We start from the raw sequence: 17,880 nt of genomic DNA, 5'->3' as shown, positions 1-17,880 counted from the left end.
GTAGAAGGGCTTCCAGATAATATTGAAATAAATTGCATGGTGACCTTCTAAGGAAAATATGTAGCAGAAAAGGTGCCCCCTCAGAGACTGTCACTTTGGTATGTCCTAAAAAGTGCCCATTTTGTTCTGGTGTGACAGCCACCACCTTGAGCACTTCCTATAACAGTTATAACAACTTTAACAAGGCCCCTGCACTACCAAGAAAAACAAGCATTTGCAATACAATAGGTCTCGCTTTTACGTAAGTTTAAGCTATTGGCATTGTAAATGACAATGCCTTTTATTTAGGTTTTAAAAGCGAAAACAAACATAAAAAGCATTGTCATTTGCAATGTCAAGAGCTCAAACTTGCGTAAATGCAAGACATTTTGCATCGCAAATGCTTGTTTTTGTGAAGAGAGGCTTGGAGGCAGAGTGGGGTTCAAAAGTGCCTCTTAGGTACTTCTCGACACGAGCGCCGCCCCTCCTCCTCACACGGTGAGATTTGTTTTCAAGTTGACAGGTATGAGTCAGACAATAACCTGGGTCATATGCCTGCTATGTGACAATGACGGTCAGGGCTGTGCTAGGGGGAGGGGGGAGCCTACCCACTGCGCGCCATTTTTTATCCATTGTTTATGGCCACAGGTGGCCTCTTCTGCCCTCCAGCTTTTATGTGGGACAGGCGCTCGAAGAAAACGTGGAGCTTCAAGCCCCCGGACTCGGTCTTTTGTGATGACACGTAGCGGCAGAGACTTTATTTTTAGCGCAACATATCATTTACAACGATTGTACGGAGGCCGTTGGGTTCATGTTGTGACTTCATGAGGTCTCTCCTGCACGCATCCACCAAGCAAAATATATCTTGTGCTCTGATAATAATGTCGCATTTGCTGACATTTTGGCGCCAGAGGCGGGGAAGATGCATTTATTTTATTTACAAAGAATGTCCAATCCGACGCGCGCTCGTGCTGCAATAAATTCCTCATGTGCTCGTCTTCCGCAATACATGTCGAAAGCACTGACTTGCACAGACAGAAGAGAAACTTGCAAACTGCACACTATTATTTCCAAAGCCGAGGAGCTCCCTGACCCGGCTCGTGAAGCAGTGTACGTCACAGCACTATCAGGTCACAGCTTGACATCTTGACTGAAACTACACATATTTCGGTCAAACAAGTGGGAGTGGCGCGTGAACCAGCCAATGCCGAACCAGGTCCAGTTTCCAAGACCCTTTATTTAAAGGCCTGGCCCTGTAGAGCGCGCACCCCTGGAGGCCTGTTCAGCTCTAGCCAACTGTGATGCCTTGAGACAAAATCCGATTACTGTACAGCTGGCTGGATCTTCAAAAAAAAACTTGCTGTTTGCAGAACAAAACAGTCATCTGTGCTGTCGGGTCCCTTATTTGGCTGTGGATTCATATTTCAGAGGCCACACCGACTTGTATCATCATCAAGAGTGCCTAATGAAAGCAAAATATCCCAAAAAAACAAAACAAAAGCGAAAGCGCGGCGGGTTGCGTGTAACCTGAGACACCTGGAGTTCAGCTGCCAGCCTGCGCGCTGCTACTCGCTCCCGAGACCCAAACGCTGTGGGAGTGAACGTTTAGAGAAAAGACGGGACATGCACCCGTCTTTGGCCAAATGCTTGCTTTCATTATTGACACCCACACATAAAGGCCAATGGTATGTGTGGGAGTTGCCAGACCCACACGGAGAAGTCTCTAGGAAGTTTTGAGCCCTCACAAGAAGCCTCCCATAGAGCAGAGCATGCGCACTGCACTAGGCACGACTTAAAAATGTATCCTGCGGATGGCCAGAGAGGAAGAACACACACTGGTAGAGAAGAATGAAGGTGTGATAGTTCACAGAGGCTGTCCATCAACAGAGGACCTCCTTCACTGATGTGAAATGCAGACCTTGTGAGTGTGAGGTACACTATGCTCTATTTTCTGCCAAACTATACGTACTCGCAGCTGATGGGAAGCCTTTCTTCATGGGTCCCCATGAAGGGAGAGGCAGGATTGAGCAATATTCTGGAAGTTCAGACCCCTTCATGGAAGAAGTAGATTCTGAACGGGACATCCTAAAAGTGTGGTGGGGGGGGGGGGGGGGTGGAGGAGGAGGAGGATAATATATGGATATGCTGGAAACCTGAGGAATGACTCTGTGGTGAGCAACCCTTTGGGGTAATCGGATGAGGGAACAAACACTAACTGGGACCAATCTCTCAGTGTTCGTGAGCTGAACAGCAGATGCCCAGTGTGACCCCAAGCACAGTGGGTGAACTGATATGGCATGAATAAAGAAGCCTTTGTTACAGAGTGCCCAAGAAGAATATGTTGAAGAACACTCCTTGCACTTAGCCAAACACTCTTTTACCTGAATTGTGCATGACCGATATGCCCGTCATTGTCCTCTAGCCAGCTGCTTCGCTGGATTCCAGCGGTGGATACCGGAGGTAGCTTATAAGCTTTAACTGGGTTGAATATGGATAGATATCTTTGCCTTTCAGTATTGCGAAAGGGTGGTTGCGGAAGCTACCAGTTCAACTGTGACAAGGGTACTGATGAGAGAAGCTAGGGTACACTTAGGACACTCAGCTGTAATTACTTTCTTGCAACAAAACAGTAAATCTGCACCACATATTGTGTGCAATACCTACCATAAGGCTTCAGGATTTTATAGTCCTAGAATATACATTGCGCCGTACCAGATGAGTGGGAACAAATACAAATAAAAACTTATAGCATGGAAGATGTAGTTCTGTGCAGTGCATGTATGATTTATGCATGTGCTGGGTGTTTGATTCCCTGTGAATGGTACAATATAGGGAAGCCTCTGAGTTCCATTTTGTGAAACCCAGGGCTGACTGGAGAAACATGATGAGAGGAGATAGAGGAATCCCCCCGACACAGATTTGTGGATTTCTGCATTCCATTATGCTGGGTGAGACACACTGGAGGAATGGAGAGCCAAGCTCCTCAGTACACTTCAAAGGGTCTTCTTTGATTCAGAGGGAGGCCATTGGGAAGGAGCCTGAGCACATCTCAGGAAGGAGATGGGGCTGATAAGAAAATCCTAAAGAGTAGGGCTGAGGCCATGGGGTGATCTATTGATACACATATTGTGACTGACATCTAGGTGTGAACTTCTCATCAATCCCATGGCCTGTGCTGCGGGGCTATTTGAATTTAAGTTGATCCTTCTTCCACAGCTTTGTGGAAGAAGGGCAGAGGAATGGGCACTTCAAATGAAGCAGACCCCCAACATAACTCTCAAAGCCTCAGATTCTAAATCACATTTGGTTTCTGAAAGTGTAGTATAAGAAGGGAAGCTTCAGGCCCCCAAAATTGTCAATTGTCAAGCAGCCAGCCAGGCTGTGCGAGGAGAAGTTCTGCAAGAATTCTGTGTGTGACCAGGACTTGGGGTCAAGGCCTGCCAGTCTCACAGCTGGGTGAGAGAACATCACCCAGGGAATTCAAGACCACCTTCCTGTGGAGCCTAGAGCACCAGTACTTGCCTGCTTGACAAGACCAGTGTGCCATGTGAGGGAGAGGAGAGTGCTGGAGTGAGCGAGGTCCAGTGGTGGATCCTGGCAATTGGATCCCTGTAGCAAGGTGTGAGGAGGCAGCTGCTGCACCAATCGGGTTGTTGCATGTGTACAGGGGAAAGTCAGCGACGCCCATATGGCAGGAGGAGCTGCTGTGAAGTGAGCTGTAAACATTAATGCACCAAACGTGTCATTGCCCGTGTGCAGGTTGTAAGTCGGTGACCACGCAAGGTGGTAGGTGGTGTCATTCGGCTCCACATCAGCGCCGTCCTCCCCGGAAGTGACGTTTGCGGTGCCTATTTAGAGGCACTGACAACAGTTCTTTCCTTTCTGTGCCAGATAGCACAGGGGAATTTGTATCCTGGTGTGCGGTATATCACCCAAGAAACCGACTGGTCTTAAACCAAGTGGGGCCTGTCAAAGGCAAATGTCAGTGACAGGGCCCCACTTTGTGTGTTTGTTGTGCTTGGAGTGAGACTACGACTCCAAGGCCTGCTGCGCCATACATCCGAAGGCACTGAGGGAGCGCTCCCGCAGTTCCTCGCTGCCCAACGTTTGAGGTCCCAATTGCGCAGATGGTCTCAGGACCGTTAGCGGAGCCCTTCCCAGGGGTCATTTTCGTACTCCAAACAAACATAAAAAATCCAAGACGTTGAAGAGGTCTTCAACTTCTCTGCATTTGTCGGAGTCTTCTAACGAGACCAGGAAGCGTCAGCACTCCAGGCCCCGTGAGTCGGTGGAACCTGAACTCAGTTTTGCCAAAGCAACACCTGCATAGTTGAAAGAGTTCTATGAGGCCATGCACCTCATATTTGGGGGGCCCAGGCCGCACTGGAGCACCTTTGGGCCCCACGGATGCGGAAGAGGCCGCTTCTGAATCCACACCACCTGGTTCACCTTCCGCGCCAGTTGAGCCCCATAGATCCCATGCTGGATCCGGAGCGGAACCTACGGCCAAAGCAAGACCTTCCCCGGTGCCCGCTTCATGTGCTGACACCCCTGGCGCTCGGAGGTGAAGCTGTCCCCATTGTTATTCCCGAGACGGAGACGGATAGGTGTTGCCGACACCGACAGGGCCCATGCTTCCCGGTGTGGAGCCAGTGACTTATTTGTTTGATAGATACTGGAGAGGGAAATTAATGGAAGGGGTCTATGGGCCCTTATGGTGACTAGCTCCCCGATGAGGAGAACCAGAACGAATAGGAGAAACTGGTGGAGGCCAGTGGGTAGACTCCTCACCTGACACTGGATGGGTCTCTCCTCCTACTGTGGCTACATAGGAGGGAGCCTGGTTTTAAATAGTGGTGCGTAGGGTGGCTGAGGTTTTGGACCTTCCGTTGCCCTCAGTGGCCATTATTCCCATACGATATGGGCCTCAGTTGCATAAGTGCTGCCTATGGTCCCGGAGGAGGCCTGAGCCATATTCACCCAGGCTATTGCTGATCGGAGAGATGCAGCTAAGTTCACCATCGGCTGTGTGCTCAGCACAACTGACTCAGTGGATGCCAGGCTTCCCTCATGGACATGCCCATTGATGGCTCTCACCTTTTTGGACAGAAGGCAGACTCAGCGCTGGAGCACTGTAAGGACCAGGTTCTTTGGTTTGTCTATGGCCCCTTGACTATCCCAGTCTCCCTTTCACCCATTTTGTGGCCACAGAGGGGCCCTCCAACCATGCACATTCTCTTTCAGCCACCACGGCCAACAGGCTTCCCAGCCTTTTCGTAACCGAATACGCGCATCCCATAGACAACTTAGAACAGGCGGTTATAGGTTGGGTCACTGCACCACCAAGCCTCTTTTACTTGCCCTCTGACCATCATTGATACCCAGTGGGAGACAGGATACACCATCACCTGCCCCACTAGCAGTCAGTGACATCAGACCACTGGGTCCTCGAGATCATTCAAAGGGGCTACTCCCTTCTTGTTGCAACTACCCCGCCACCATGCCACCCACTTATAATCAGCTGATGAAGGACCATCCCTCCTTGCTCCATCGTGAAGTGCAAGATGTCTTGGACAAGGGAGCCATGAAGCGGGTGCCTGCATCAGAAGAAGGTCCAGGTTGTTACTTCCGCTACTTTCTGGTGCCAAGGAAAAACAAATGACATCGTCTATCCTATACCTTCATCTTCTAAACTTCTTTGCTAAAAAAGTAGAAGTTCAAAATGCTTGCACTCACCCAAGTTCTGTCTACCCTAGATCCGGGAGACTAGAAGGTAGCGTTGGACTTGCAGGATGCATATTTTTACATCTCTGTCCTGTCTGCCCACATACGTTACTTGCTGTTCACTGTGGGCCGAAAACACTTTTAGTTTGCCATGCTCTATTTCGCCCTTACCAGCGCCCCTCTGGTGGTCACCAAAGTGATGGCTGCAGCTCATCTGCGGAGGCTGGGGAATCTAGTCTTCCCTTCCGCAATGATTGGCTGTTAAAGACGGGCTTGCCCTGGGCAGCCATTTCTCACATTCAGACTATGGCAAACCTCCTGCACGCCATGGAATCACTATCAACGTGCCGAAGTCACACCTGACTCCCTCTCATGCGCTCATTTTTTATCTGAGCCGTTCTGGGCAAGGTGCAGTTTTGGGCCTATACTCCAGAGCAGCGAGGCCAGGGTATTCAGGCTATGATTCCCATGTTTCAGCCTCTATCCTGGATTTCGGTGAAACTGACTCTGAGGCTGGTGGGCTCATGGCCTCCTGCATCCTGCTTGTTACTCATGCCCTTCTGCATATGTACACTCTGCAAAGAATGTATGACGGTACTATGCATAGTAATACCATGTGTGCCATTACAATGTGTCTATTGCTACACTAGTACCCCTACAACGATCACAATGCATTCTTTTACCACGCAAATGCATTTACCATGCATGCCATTACAACACAAAAGCATGCGTGCTAAAACATACACTTGTCTTAAGTCTGTCTTAAGTCGGTCTTAAGTCTGTCTTAAGTCGGTCTTAAGTCTGTCTTAAGTCAAACTTAAGTTTGTCTTAAGTCAAACATAAGACAAAATCCTAACTTTACTACTACTAAGGTGCCAATTCCGATCCTGTAAAAAAATTTGCGTACGACTCATATCCGTATTTTTTCACGTACGAATCGTACAAGTACCGTACAAACGGCCAAGTACGATTCGGACGTGAAAAATACCTACGAATAGCGTCGGGAAATGTCTACGAGAGGGAGTCGGAATTTTTCACGTCCGAATGGCCTCGTGAAAAGTGTACGAGAGGGGGCTGGACATTTTTACGTGCAAATCGTAAAACAAAAGTCCGAGCGCGCAAGTACGATTCGCACCGCCCGTCCGAATACACAACCGCATGTAAAAGGCCCCGTACGGAGCCAACGCAGTAGCACACATGTACACGGGTAAACTTGTGCCCGTGTACGAGCCGTACAGCCCCCCACCCCCCAATATGTCAGCACCGTACACCCCCCTGTCCGCACTGTACCCCAGGCCCACACCTGTACGCGCCGTACCCCCCAGTACGCGCCGTACCCCCGCATGTACGCGCCGTACCCCCCCATGTACGCGGGTACTCCAGGCCCGCACCTATACGTGCCGTACCCCCACATGTATGCACCGTACCCCCCATGTACGCGGGTACCCCAGGCCCGCACCTGTACGCGCCGTACTCCCCCCAGTATGCGCTGTACCCCCGCATGTACGCGCCGTACCCCCCCATGTACACGGGTACCCCAGGCCTGCACCTGTACGTGCCGTACCCCCCAGTACGCGGCGTACTCCCGCATGTACGCGCCATACCCTCCCCATGTACGCGGGTACTCCAGGCCCACACCTGTACGCGCCGTACCCCCGCATGTACGCGCCAAACCCCCATGTACGTGGGTACCCCAGGCCCACATCTGTACGTGCCGTACCCCCCAGTATGTGCCGTACCCCCACATGTATGCGCCGTACCCCCCCATGTACGCGGGTACTCCAGGCCCGCACCTGTACGCGCCGTACCCCCGCATGTAGGCACCGTACCCCCCCATGTACGCGGGTACCCCAGGCCCGCACCTGTATGCGCCGTACCCCCACTGCCCCAGGCCCGCACCTGTACGTGCCCTACCCCCACCGCCCTAGGCCCGCACCTGTACGTGCCGTACCCCCGCATGTACGCGCCGTACCCCCCCAGTACGCGCCGTACCACCACATGTACGCGCCGTACCCCCGCATGTACGTGCCGTACCCCCCCATGTACGCGGGTACTCCAGGCCCGCACCTGTACGCGCCGTACCCCCGCATGTATGCGCCGTACCCCCCCATGTACGCGGGTACCCCAGACCCACAGCTGTACGCGCCGTACCCCCACCGCCCCAGGCCCGCACCTGTACGTGCCGTACCCCCCCTGCCCTAGGCCCGCACCTGTACGCGCCGTACCCCCACCGCCCTAGGCCCGCACCTGTACGCGCCATACCCCCGCATGTACGCGCCGTACCCCCCCATGTACGTGGGTACCCCAGGCCCGCACCTGTAAGCGGCCGTACCCCCACCGCCCCAGGCCCGCACCTGTACGCGCCGTACCCCCACCGCCCCAGGCCCGCACCTGTATGCGCCGTACCCCCACCGCATGTACGCGCAGCACCCCAAGCCCGTACCCCAGCACCCTCACCCAGCATCGCGTATGTACGGACCGTACCTGCGCGAAAAATACTCGTACAGAACCAGGATACTGTAAAATAGCACAAGGAGGGTCAATTCGACTCGCACACCACAAAACACGTCTACATGACAAAATACATCTCAAAGACTGACCTGGCACGTCCAAACAGAGGCCCAAACTCACAACCACCTCTTATAACACACCCACCAAAATTCAAACACAGCCACACCCAAAAATAGACCAATAAAAAGGGCCCACACACACAACCCATGAGCCATTGCAACAGACCCACTGCTGCCAGACCCCACACACAAACAACTGCACCTTACTGACCCCTTAACTACACCTTAACTCACACACCTTCACACAACCTCCTTCACAAACACCCCCACTCACATTCACACACACACCGTCACATTCACACCCACAACCATCCACACCCACACCCCACACCATGCCCACAGACAAGAATCCAAAGTTCACAAGGGCGGAGCTGGAGCTCCTTGTCAACGAAGTCATCAGAGTCGAGCCACAGCTGTTTGGAACATTGGTCAGACAGACCAGCATAGCCCAAAAAACCAGCCTGTGGCAGAGGATCGTCGATAAGGTGAATGCTGTTGCGCCCATCCGAAGGACCAGGCATGAATGCCAAGCCAGGTGGTACGATCTGCGCAGGGCAGTCAAGAGGAAGATGAATGAGGAATACGCCCAGAGTAACATCACTGGAGGCGGGCTGCCCCGCAGACCCGTACACTACCATCCCTGGGAGGAGAAGGTGATGGCCACGCTTCCGCCGGTGGGAGTACACGGAGTCCAAGGAGTCGCAGAGCCTGGTGAGTACACAAACAACTGACGTAACATGGGGGGAATGCCATCCACACCACAAATACACAAAATGCACGCAACTTTCCCCAAGCTCTCACCGCACACAACCACACTCAAAAACCACGCTCATGCCACCAACGTCTCCATGCACCATTCACAAATCAAGCCAATGCCATGTCCCAGGCTACACCAACCATAAACCCAAGACTGGATGACCCAGGAGGCTGGGAGGGTGGGCCTCACACAACACATTGTGAAAATGAGAAGCAGACACCAATGCCCTCAGCCCATATGGCATAGGTACATACCCATGCACAATGCACAGGGACTGGCAAAGTACTGACAAGGTAGCTGACACTTGGCCCTGCTGTATGCAGCACAAGGCCTTCCTGGGACCACTGTACACTCAAACACCAACTCCACAAGCACAGGTAACTAGCACAGGAACTCACACTCACTGCCATGCCTGCATTCACCATGAGGGAACAGACACATCACCTGGGAGACCCAATGACAAATCACACTACACCCAACAGCAGGCCCGGTCACACACACCCCCCTTACACAAGCACACACCCCCAGGGCAGGCAACGGATTTACACACTCTCACAATGGACATGTGACACAAGACCAATCCATAGCCAAATAAGCATCCTAGCCAAAATTCTACAGGTCAAACACTCAGGAGAACATCTCAATATGTCCCCCGCAACATACCCATCCCCAAGTGGACATTGAGAGGAATGCTAGGCACATTCAACTACCTGGAGGAACTGTGACACCATGAATATGTATGAAACATGGCTGTCGCATGAAACAGCATTAACATTGTCTCTCTCTCACACACAGGGCAACGTCGTGGATCTCCCCCCAACATTGGGGGGGAACAATCACAGCCCCCGGATCGGCGTGAAGATGACCCCACCGGCAGCGACGACTCTCACCACTCCGTGGATGACCCCGACCAACCTGGCCCCTCTGGTGCCCAAGCCCCTGCAGCACCTGCGTCAGGTACATCTGTGCCAACCACCACCCCCATTGCTGCCACATCCCAGGAGACACCCAGGAGCCCTGCTCGCACTGAACAACAGAGCCAGTCTGACCAGGAGGGACAAGGTTCTCCGGGCACCCAGGAGGAGGCAGGCAACCCTGCAAATGCCATCCCTCAGGGGTCCCGTAGACCCGATGTGCCCACAACGGCAGGCCAGGCTCAAGTGGGCAGGGGTGGTGGGAGTGGAGGCAGGCGGAGGCGCGAACCTGACCAGCCAGCTGAGGGAACCGGTATGTCCCACATACGCCACATCCTGGACACATACCGGCGTGACACCAGGGGCATCAGCCAGGTAGTGTCAAGACTCACAGAGATGCAGGGGACCCTCAACGAGATCAAGAACATGCAGGCCGAGCAACATGCCAGTCAACGACAACACCAAGGACGGATGGAGGCAAGACAGGCTGAGCTCCTGGCGGTGCAAAGGGACATGAGCCATTCACTCCGTCGGATTGCCGACAACATGGGCAACCCTCCCTGTGACAGCAGGCGCAGACCAGCACCAGCCACAGGGAGGGAGGAGGAGGGGGAGGACTCATCCGACGGAGCGTCCCAAACATCGTCAAGGCCTGCATCTGAGGATCCCCGGAGGAAGGTGGGTCGTCCACGGAAAAGACCGTGAGAGTCAGCGGACCATCAACATATCCCAGGTCACCTGGCCTGGCACCTGGCCCTCTGGCGTAACAGTAGCACCTCATCCAATGACCTTCTCTGCCACATGGAATTGCTGGTCACAGTCTGACCAATGATGACCAATACTGTGCTCTGGACTCTGATGACTTCCAATGCCAAGGATACCATCTCCCCCTGTGAACTTTGGATTCTATTCCCCCGGTAGAGCACCTAATTTCACCTACCAAAACACGTACCCCACCGCAAATAAAAATATTATTTGGTTCATGAGACGTTGCTGTCATGTAGCGTAATTCCACAACATATGTGTGTGTAAATGTCAAACTATGCCTGTGTGTTGAACTAACTCCAGCCAGCCATACCCTGGGATCTGAGTCTGGTACAGGACACACATGGGTCACAAGGTATCATTCAAAGCAGGCATGGAGCAGAACCCTCACTTATGATGGCCACAAGCTGCTGAGGGGGGGCTTGCAATACTGTGCGGACAGACCTATTTGGAAGATTATCATTAAGGCGTAGAGGTCATGGCTCATGTGGAGGTTCCCGGGGAGGGAGTCCCAGGTATGTGTGGGCAGGTGGGAGAACTATGTCCTGCATGTTGGAGTACGGTGGATGTGAAGAATGGTGGCCAGGGCAAGGTCGGATGCACGGAGATGGCCCAACGGGGTCTCGTATGACAAGACGTACAAGGTTGGTTTTGTATCGTGCTGTGGACTGCCTCCTGAGTGTGGGTGGGGAGTGTTGAGGTCATCCTGCAGCAGACAGTGATCCATTGCAGCTATCTATGGTGGACGGTGAGGTGGCTGGGGTGCAGGATGTTGAAGCTGAGGTGTGCAGATGCATCCTGGATGTGGACAAGTTTACCGGGAGTTTGCATGTACGTGCTCCGTAGAGGGTAGGGCAGTATTTGACATGGATGTTGTCGTGGACATGGGGGATGGTCTGTCTTTCCTTGGAGTGGATCTATCTGTGGATCATGTGCATAATGCAGAGGGCATTCAGCATGAGGTACAGATGCTGTGGACTGACATGGCAAATGTGTGCGAGCAATACATGATGCACACCATCTTGTGTGTGTGGCCACTGGGTGCTTGTGCAGGGCTCTTGCGGGTGGGACACAAGCACTTGACCCAGCTGTAAGGGGACAATCCTCAGATGATCACCTCAGTCCTGTACAAGTCCAGCCTCAGGTGGCTCATGTAAAGCCATTCATCAATGGATCTCATGCATTCAGGAATAATGGAACTGACAATGTCTGCGTCTTTGGTGAGGGTGAGGAGCACCTGGCTGTCAATGGCATTTGAGCTGATGAGGTGCTGTGCGCATGTGATGGTGGAGAGGGGGGTCCTGAACACATTGTAGATTGACACGCTGAGAGATGATACCTGTGCCATGTGCCAGATGACGACACCATACTACATGCAGAAGCCTTGATTCCCACTCCCATGGCTTTGCTGGGGTACAGAGCCAGTGGGGAGTAGGAGGGACATGACCTGGTTGGTGTGACAGGGCCTGGAAGGCGTGGCAGCGCTGTGTAGGCAGTTGGAGTTGCACACTCAGCATGCTAACCTGTCGTGTGTGCGCTTAGGGTATGTCTGACAGCAGGCGGTAGATTTGCGGATGGACATTGCTTGGAGTGTGGCTGCTACATCAGACTGTAGTGTGATGTGGGTTATGCAAGGACATGAGGGTCGTGCAATGTGCACGTTGCATGTGCTGATGGTCCAGCCTTTGCCACCGCGTGGCGCCAACTGTGGCATAGACAAGCTGAGGATACTCTGTGGGCCCTTGCTGCAGGGTCCGCAGCAGCAGGTGGCATGTCCTTGAAAATATTCCACAATTTGCACAAAAAGACTAGGATGTCAGAAGGACAACTGCAACAGGCGTGTGTAAAGGAAGGAGTGTCCGGTTTTACATGGCACACCCAGAGACAATGCATGCACAAACACCAAAGATGAATGACACCGGATCAGGGAACTGAAGGCCGAGCTGCGCACAGGAGACACACCCTCAGCAGGTGTTGATGGCCCATTGTGTGGACCAACATGCCAAAATACATACACAACCATGGACTTCATGCACAATAGGGATCATTATCCATGAGGATCTGCATGCATGTTGCTAAACTACACATGGACTCCTATGCACAATCTTTCACAACTATGCCAGAGATGCCGCATGCAAAGTGGCAAGAGACCAGCATTGACAGAGATGAAGCACCTTGGAGTGTGAGGAACACCTTTATTACTCAGGCTCACACTAAGGGAAATGCATCCTTTTGAACAGACTCACAGGTCTCTGACCATGTGGGACCTACACTGGACACCCCCTGCAACACACAGATGTGTAAAAACCTACTGGGCTGGCACACAAGTGAAGTGGGTGAGCCAAACACCCCTTGCTCCACACAGAGAGTCTGCAATTCACCATTGAGCCTCTTATGGGGATGTCCCACACTATGTCCACCATCAGCATCCCGTATGTTCCTGAGGGACATTTTACACACATTGATGCCTTCATCACATTCCACAAAACATTACAGATGACTGTCAGGAAGGGTGAATATCAAGTCATGGGAGCCATGCCACATGTCATGTGCCCCATGGTGAGTCGACAGGTATGCATGGTACCACAACATGCACAGGAGCAGTCCCAACATAAACCAAACACGTACCACCCACAAAATGCCTTGCTGCACTCCTTACCCAAAATGACTTTTCACCATGTCCGTGCATGGAACGCTGATTCAGCACACATTGCAATACTCATGAGGAATAGCTGGAGGCCAACGATGACACGAGCAGACGACAGGCGCAAGACACTGTGGATGACAGACACACCACAAGTCAGCAAAGAGCTAGTTATCGGCAGACATGGACATGTACTCTACAGGAATGATGTTGTCACCATGCTAATTTAACAAATTAGTGTCCCAGCTAAAATGTGTGGAATGACATCATCACTTGAATGACACATCAGAACACACCTCCAAGTCACTTAGCACACAGTCAGCTGGACACACACATTGCAACACATGCCACACAAGGCTCAAAGTGTGCACACTCAGACACAGGGACTCACCATTATGAGAAGAAGTTGCGGATGAGCTGACTCCGGATGTCCTCCTCCTCCTCCCTTTCCTAGTGCCCAAGCCCTTCATCCTCCACGGGTGGATGTTCCTGCTCATCAGGATCCAGGATGAGTGGCACTGCCTTCTCCACTGCCGTGTTGGGCAGCATGCAGCACACAAGGAAGATTTTGCAGACCTTCACCGGGGCATATGGGAGGGACCCGCCGGTCTTGTGGAGGCACCGGAATCGGCTCTTCAGGAGGCCAAACGTCCTCTCAATCACGCGCCTGGTCTGCCCATGAGCATCGTTGTAACGGTGTTCTGGGATTGCAGAGAGGCGTCATCAGCCATGGCATGTTGGGATAGCCAGAGTCCCCTACATGGAAACATCATGTGAAGAAGTGGGTCAGGAGATGCCGTAAGATACAAAGATACCGCTAAACAGAGGACAAACAGAGTATACCCACCAACAAGACATGCTCGTTTGTCGTGCAGCCGCAGCATCATTTCTGGCACCCTGCTACGTCTCATGATGTAGGCATCGTGTGCTGACCCTGGAAAACGGGCACAGACATGGGAAATCCACATGTTAGGTAGACACACCACAAGGACATTAATAGAGTGATAATGTTTGCGGTTCCGAAAGGCTACCTCCTTTGCCTGTGGTGGTACCAAAGCCACATGTGTCCCATCAATGGTCCCAATTACATGAGGCATCCCTCCCAGGGCATAGAACTCACCCTTGACACCTGTCAACTGCTCACGAGTGGGAAAATGGATGAATTCATCCAGGTGCTCCAACATGGCTTCTAAAACATCATGCAGGACACGGCTGAACATTGTCTGGTACATGCCACTGACATCAGCTATGGTGAATTTGAAAGGTACCGGTGGCAAAAAAATGTAGGGCTGCCATCACCTTCATCTTGGGGGTCAGAGCAGTAGGATACCTGTGTCGCGGTTGGAGGTGTGGTTCCAGCCGGGTGGTCAAGCGCTCAATCAACTCTTGCGCGAAGCAGTATCTTCGGGTGCAGTCATGTTCACGCATGGCACCCAGGTCTGGCATTGGTCGGGGGAGAGGCGGTGCCCTGCAGAGAGTTGGAAGGAATAACGAAGAGTGAGTACATCACAACACCAATGTCAATGAAATGAGCACATGTTCAACAGCTAATACACATCTGCTAAATACAGAGTCTGGTCTGTGCAATACATCCAGCACACGTATGCCAGCAAGGTGATACTCCTACGAAGAGCCAGCTACAATAGTTTATTTGCAAGGTCGACGTGACATGCCATGAAACGAGCCGTGTGCCAGTGTAAGTGAACAGCCAGACACATTACAGGAGTGACAGACATCCACATATCTGCATTTGAAGGATGTAATCTCATACAGACAGCTGGCGGGAAGCTAGACGCACAGGTCACATGTCATTTAATAAGGGCAGATCACACACCTTTCCATGAAGGGGTACATGTCAAATGCTGATAACCCAGACATTGAGACAACGCAGATATGTCCTCAGGTCGCAATACCATGTTCGATGCATGCAGACACATGTCACGTGGGATTCCACATGTGGCATGGTGTGCGTAATTGTGTGCCATGCACATATGCACACAGACACATGTTGGATGCTGCAACAGCAGATGGAGTTGACGGAACACCAACTGCAAGCTCATGGGAACACATGACATAGTCACATCGTGGCACGCTGGTAGTCACATGTCAGGTGTAATTATCCGTGTACCTGGCATCAGGGGACAGTTGCGGGTGTTGGTGACTGTGCCATCCCAGTGATGCAGTGCTTCACACGTTTGTACTACATGCACACATGAGCAAAGTGTGAAGGGGAAGTGTGCCACGTAGTGCCCCATCACACATGACATGTGTAAACAGCTCATCACACATCTATTGTGCCACAACATGAGGAGACATGTGCCACATCACTGCCTGACACACCTAGGCCCTGCACATGAAGGACTGCACTGACAATGACTTGATGTACAGCCTTGTGCGAGTCTGACACCTCCATTCCTTTCGTGTGCGCCTCCTATCACCAGTGTAAGCTGTGAAACGCAGTACACACGCTCTGAGGCCGTGTGTTCGGCCCGTACACGCGTGAGTACGGCCCCTATCACTGTAGTTGTGTTACCGTAGGCCATAGTGATAGGGGCCGTACTCACGCGTGTACGGGCCGTACACACGTGAGTATGGGCTGTACTCATGCGTGTACGGGCCGTACACGCGTGAGTACGGCCCCTATCACTATAGTTGTGTTACCGTAGGCCATTGTGATAGGGGCCGTACTCACGCGTGTACGGCCCGTACTCACGCGTGTACGGGCCGTACACGCGTGAGTACGGCCCCTATCACTATGGCCTACGGTAACACAACTATAGTGATAGGGGCCGTACTCACGCGTGTACGGCCTGTACATGCGTGAGTACGGGCCGTACACGCGTGAGTACGGCCCCTATCACTATGGCCTACGGTAACACAACTATAGTGATAGGGCCGTACTCACGCGTGTACGGCCCGTACACGCGTGAGTACGGCCCCTATCACAATGGCCTACGGTAACACAACTATAGTGATAGGGGCCGTACTCACGCGTGTACGGCCCGTACACACGTGAGTACGGGCCGTATCACTGTAGTGATGGTGCCCTAGGGGTACGTGTGAAACGCGCCGTACCTGTGTGGGGATTTAAAAATTACAATGGGGACACATGAGGGACAAGTATTAGGGCATAAATGCATGCTGGTTGTCATGGATACCGAGTTTCAAGTTCAAAACTTTACATCATGTGGTCTGGAAAAAGCAGTTGGCCACATTATACATTGTTGCAAAGTGGTTGTTGACTTGACATGATGCTGCAAATTCGAAAGAAGCTAAGGCTGTCACTGGTGTATGTTTAAAGGGATTGGAGGAAACGTAGGATGCAAATGAGTCTGACCAATCACTCTGTACTCCTGTAAATGAAATAGGCCAGCAATGCAGATATAAGGCAGGCAGAACCCATGAGAGGGCACTTGCCTGCACAACATGTCAGTCGATACCACTGCTGCTGTATTGTCTCCCTCTGGCACCATGTCAAGGACTGTGGAGAGGGCCCAGCCTTTCACCCAGGAGGAGAGTGAGGCCCTGCTGTATGTGATCCTCCCACAGTACCCCATGCTGTATGGTCGTCCAGGGGAGCAGGTGAGTGCTGACTCCACTACCTTTGCCTGTGCACCTTTTTTGTGTCTGTCACTTCTGGCATTGTGTCCAGGTGTGACAGACATGCAATGTTGTTTAGAGTGGGTCCCAGGGGGGGTGGATGGCTTATGTCTCTCATGCAGGGCTTGATGTAGTTCATGTGTGCACTCCTCACTTGCATTGTGCTTACTGTGACATTCACTGCATAGTGCATGGCACATTCAGCCTGGCTAATCCTCTTGGGCATTCTTGTTCTATTGTCCTGCGGTGATTCAGTGGTCACCCCGGTGTGACAGGTGACTGCACCCACAGATGTGTGTGAGTTGAGTGGAGCTGTGGTGAGAGTGGTGAGAGTGTCCAAATGATGTGTACGCCCCCTGGACATTGATGTGTGTGAATGTTCCTTGTCATGTGGGTGAGTGTCTATGTGGAGTGTTGCACCAGAGCTGCATGGAGGAGGCAACTGCTCGACCCATCTGATGTGAGAAGGAAGCCGTGCTGTGTGTCTGACTTGCTGAGCTAGCCCCACACCTGTGACACCCCCCTGGCAAGTGGCACATGTGCAGAGTGAGCTTTGTATCCGCTGTTGACAATGGCAGGTGATTGATCTGTGCCTGTGTGTGTCTGTGTACTCTGCTGAGGTTTCGTCAGTGGCCTGGGGAATGTGACTGCTTTGCGGTGCTGTCCATCAGCCTTGTGTTGCTTGGGATGCACAGTGTGTGCCATGATCAGGGATTGGTTCGCACCCCTCATGCCACCTGTGTACTTACTATGCCATGTAGTGCATTGGTGCGTCCACAGTTGCAAATGTCCCTATGACTAAGGTGCTATTACTTGCCAGCATACTATGCCCTGTTCTACAAATCAAAGATGTTCAAATGTGTGTCTCTGTGACATGGTGCAGGTGTAGTGATGTTGTCACACTTTGTCATCCTCACAGGTAACCGC

The 17,880-nt window shown here is 52.2% G+C and overlaps 1 long non-coding RNA gene across 6 annotated transcripts in view; it reads right to left on the bottom strand.

The window, feature by feature from the left end:
- The window catches only part of LOC146871519 (uncharacterized), a 366,584-nt gene that overhangs the window by 38,315 nt on the left and 310,389 nt on the right, over positions 1–17,880 (bottom strand). The window lies entirely within an intron of this gene.

The sequence above is a fragment of the Triturus cristatus genome, chromosome 1_1, assembly GCF_964204655.1.
Source record: "Triturus cristatus chromosome 1_1, aTriCri1.1, whole genome shotgun sequence".
Taxonomy (NCBI): domain Eukaryota; kingdom Metazoa; phylum Chordata; class Amphibia; order Caudata; family Salamandridae; genus Triturus; species Triturus cristatus.
The sequence above is the reverse complement of the archived record's forward strand: the minus strand, read 5'-3'. Positions and strand labels throughout refer to the sequence as shown.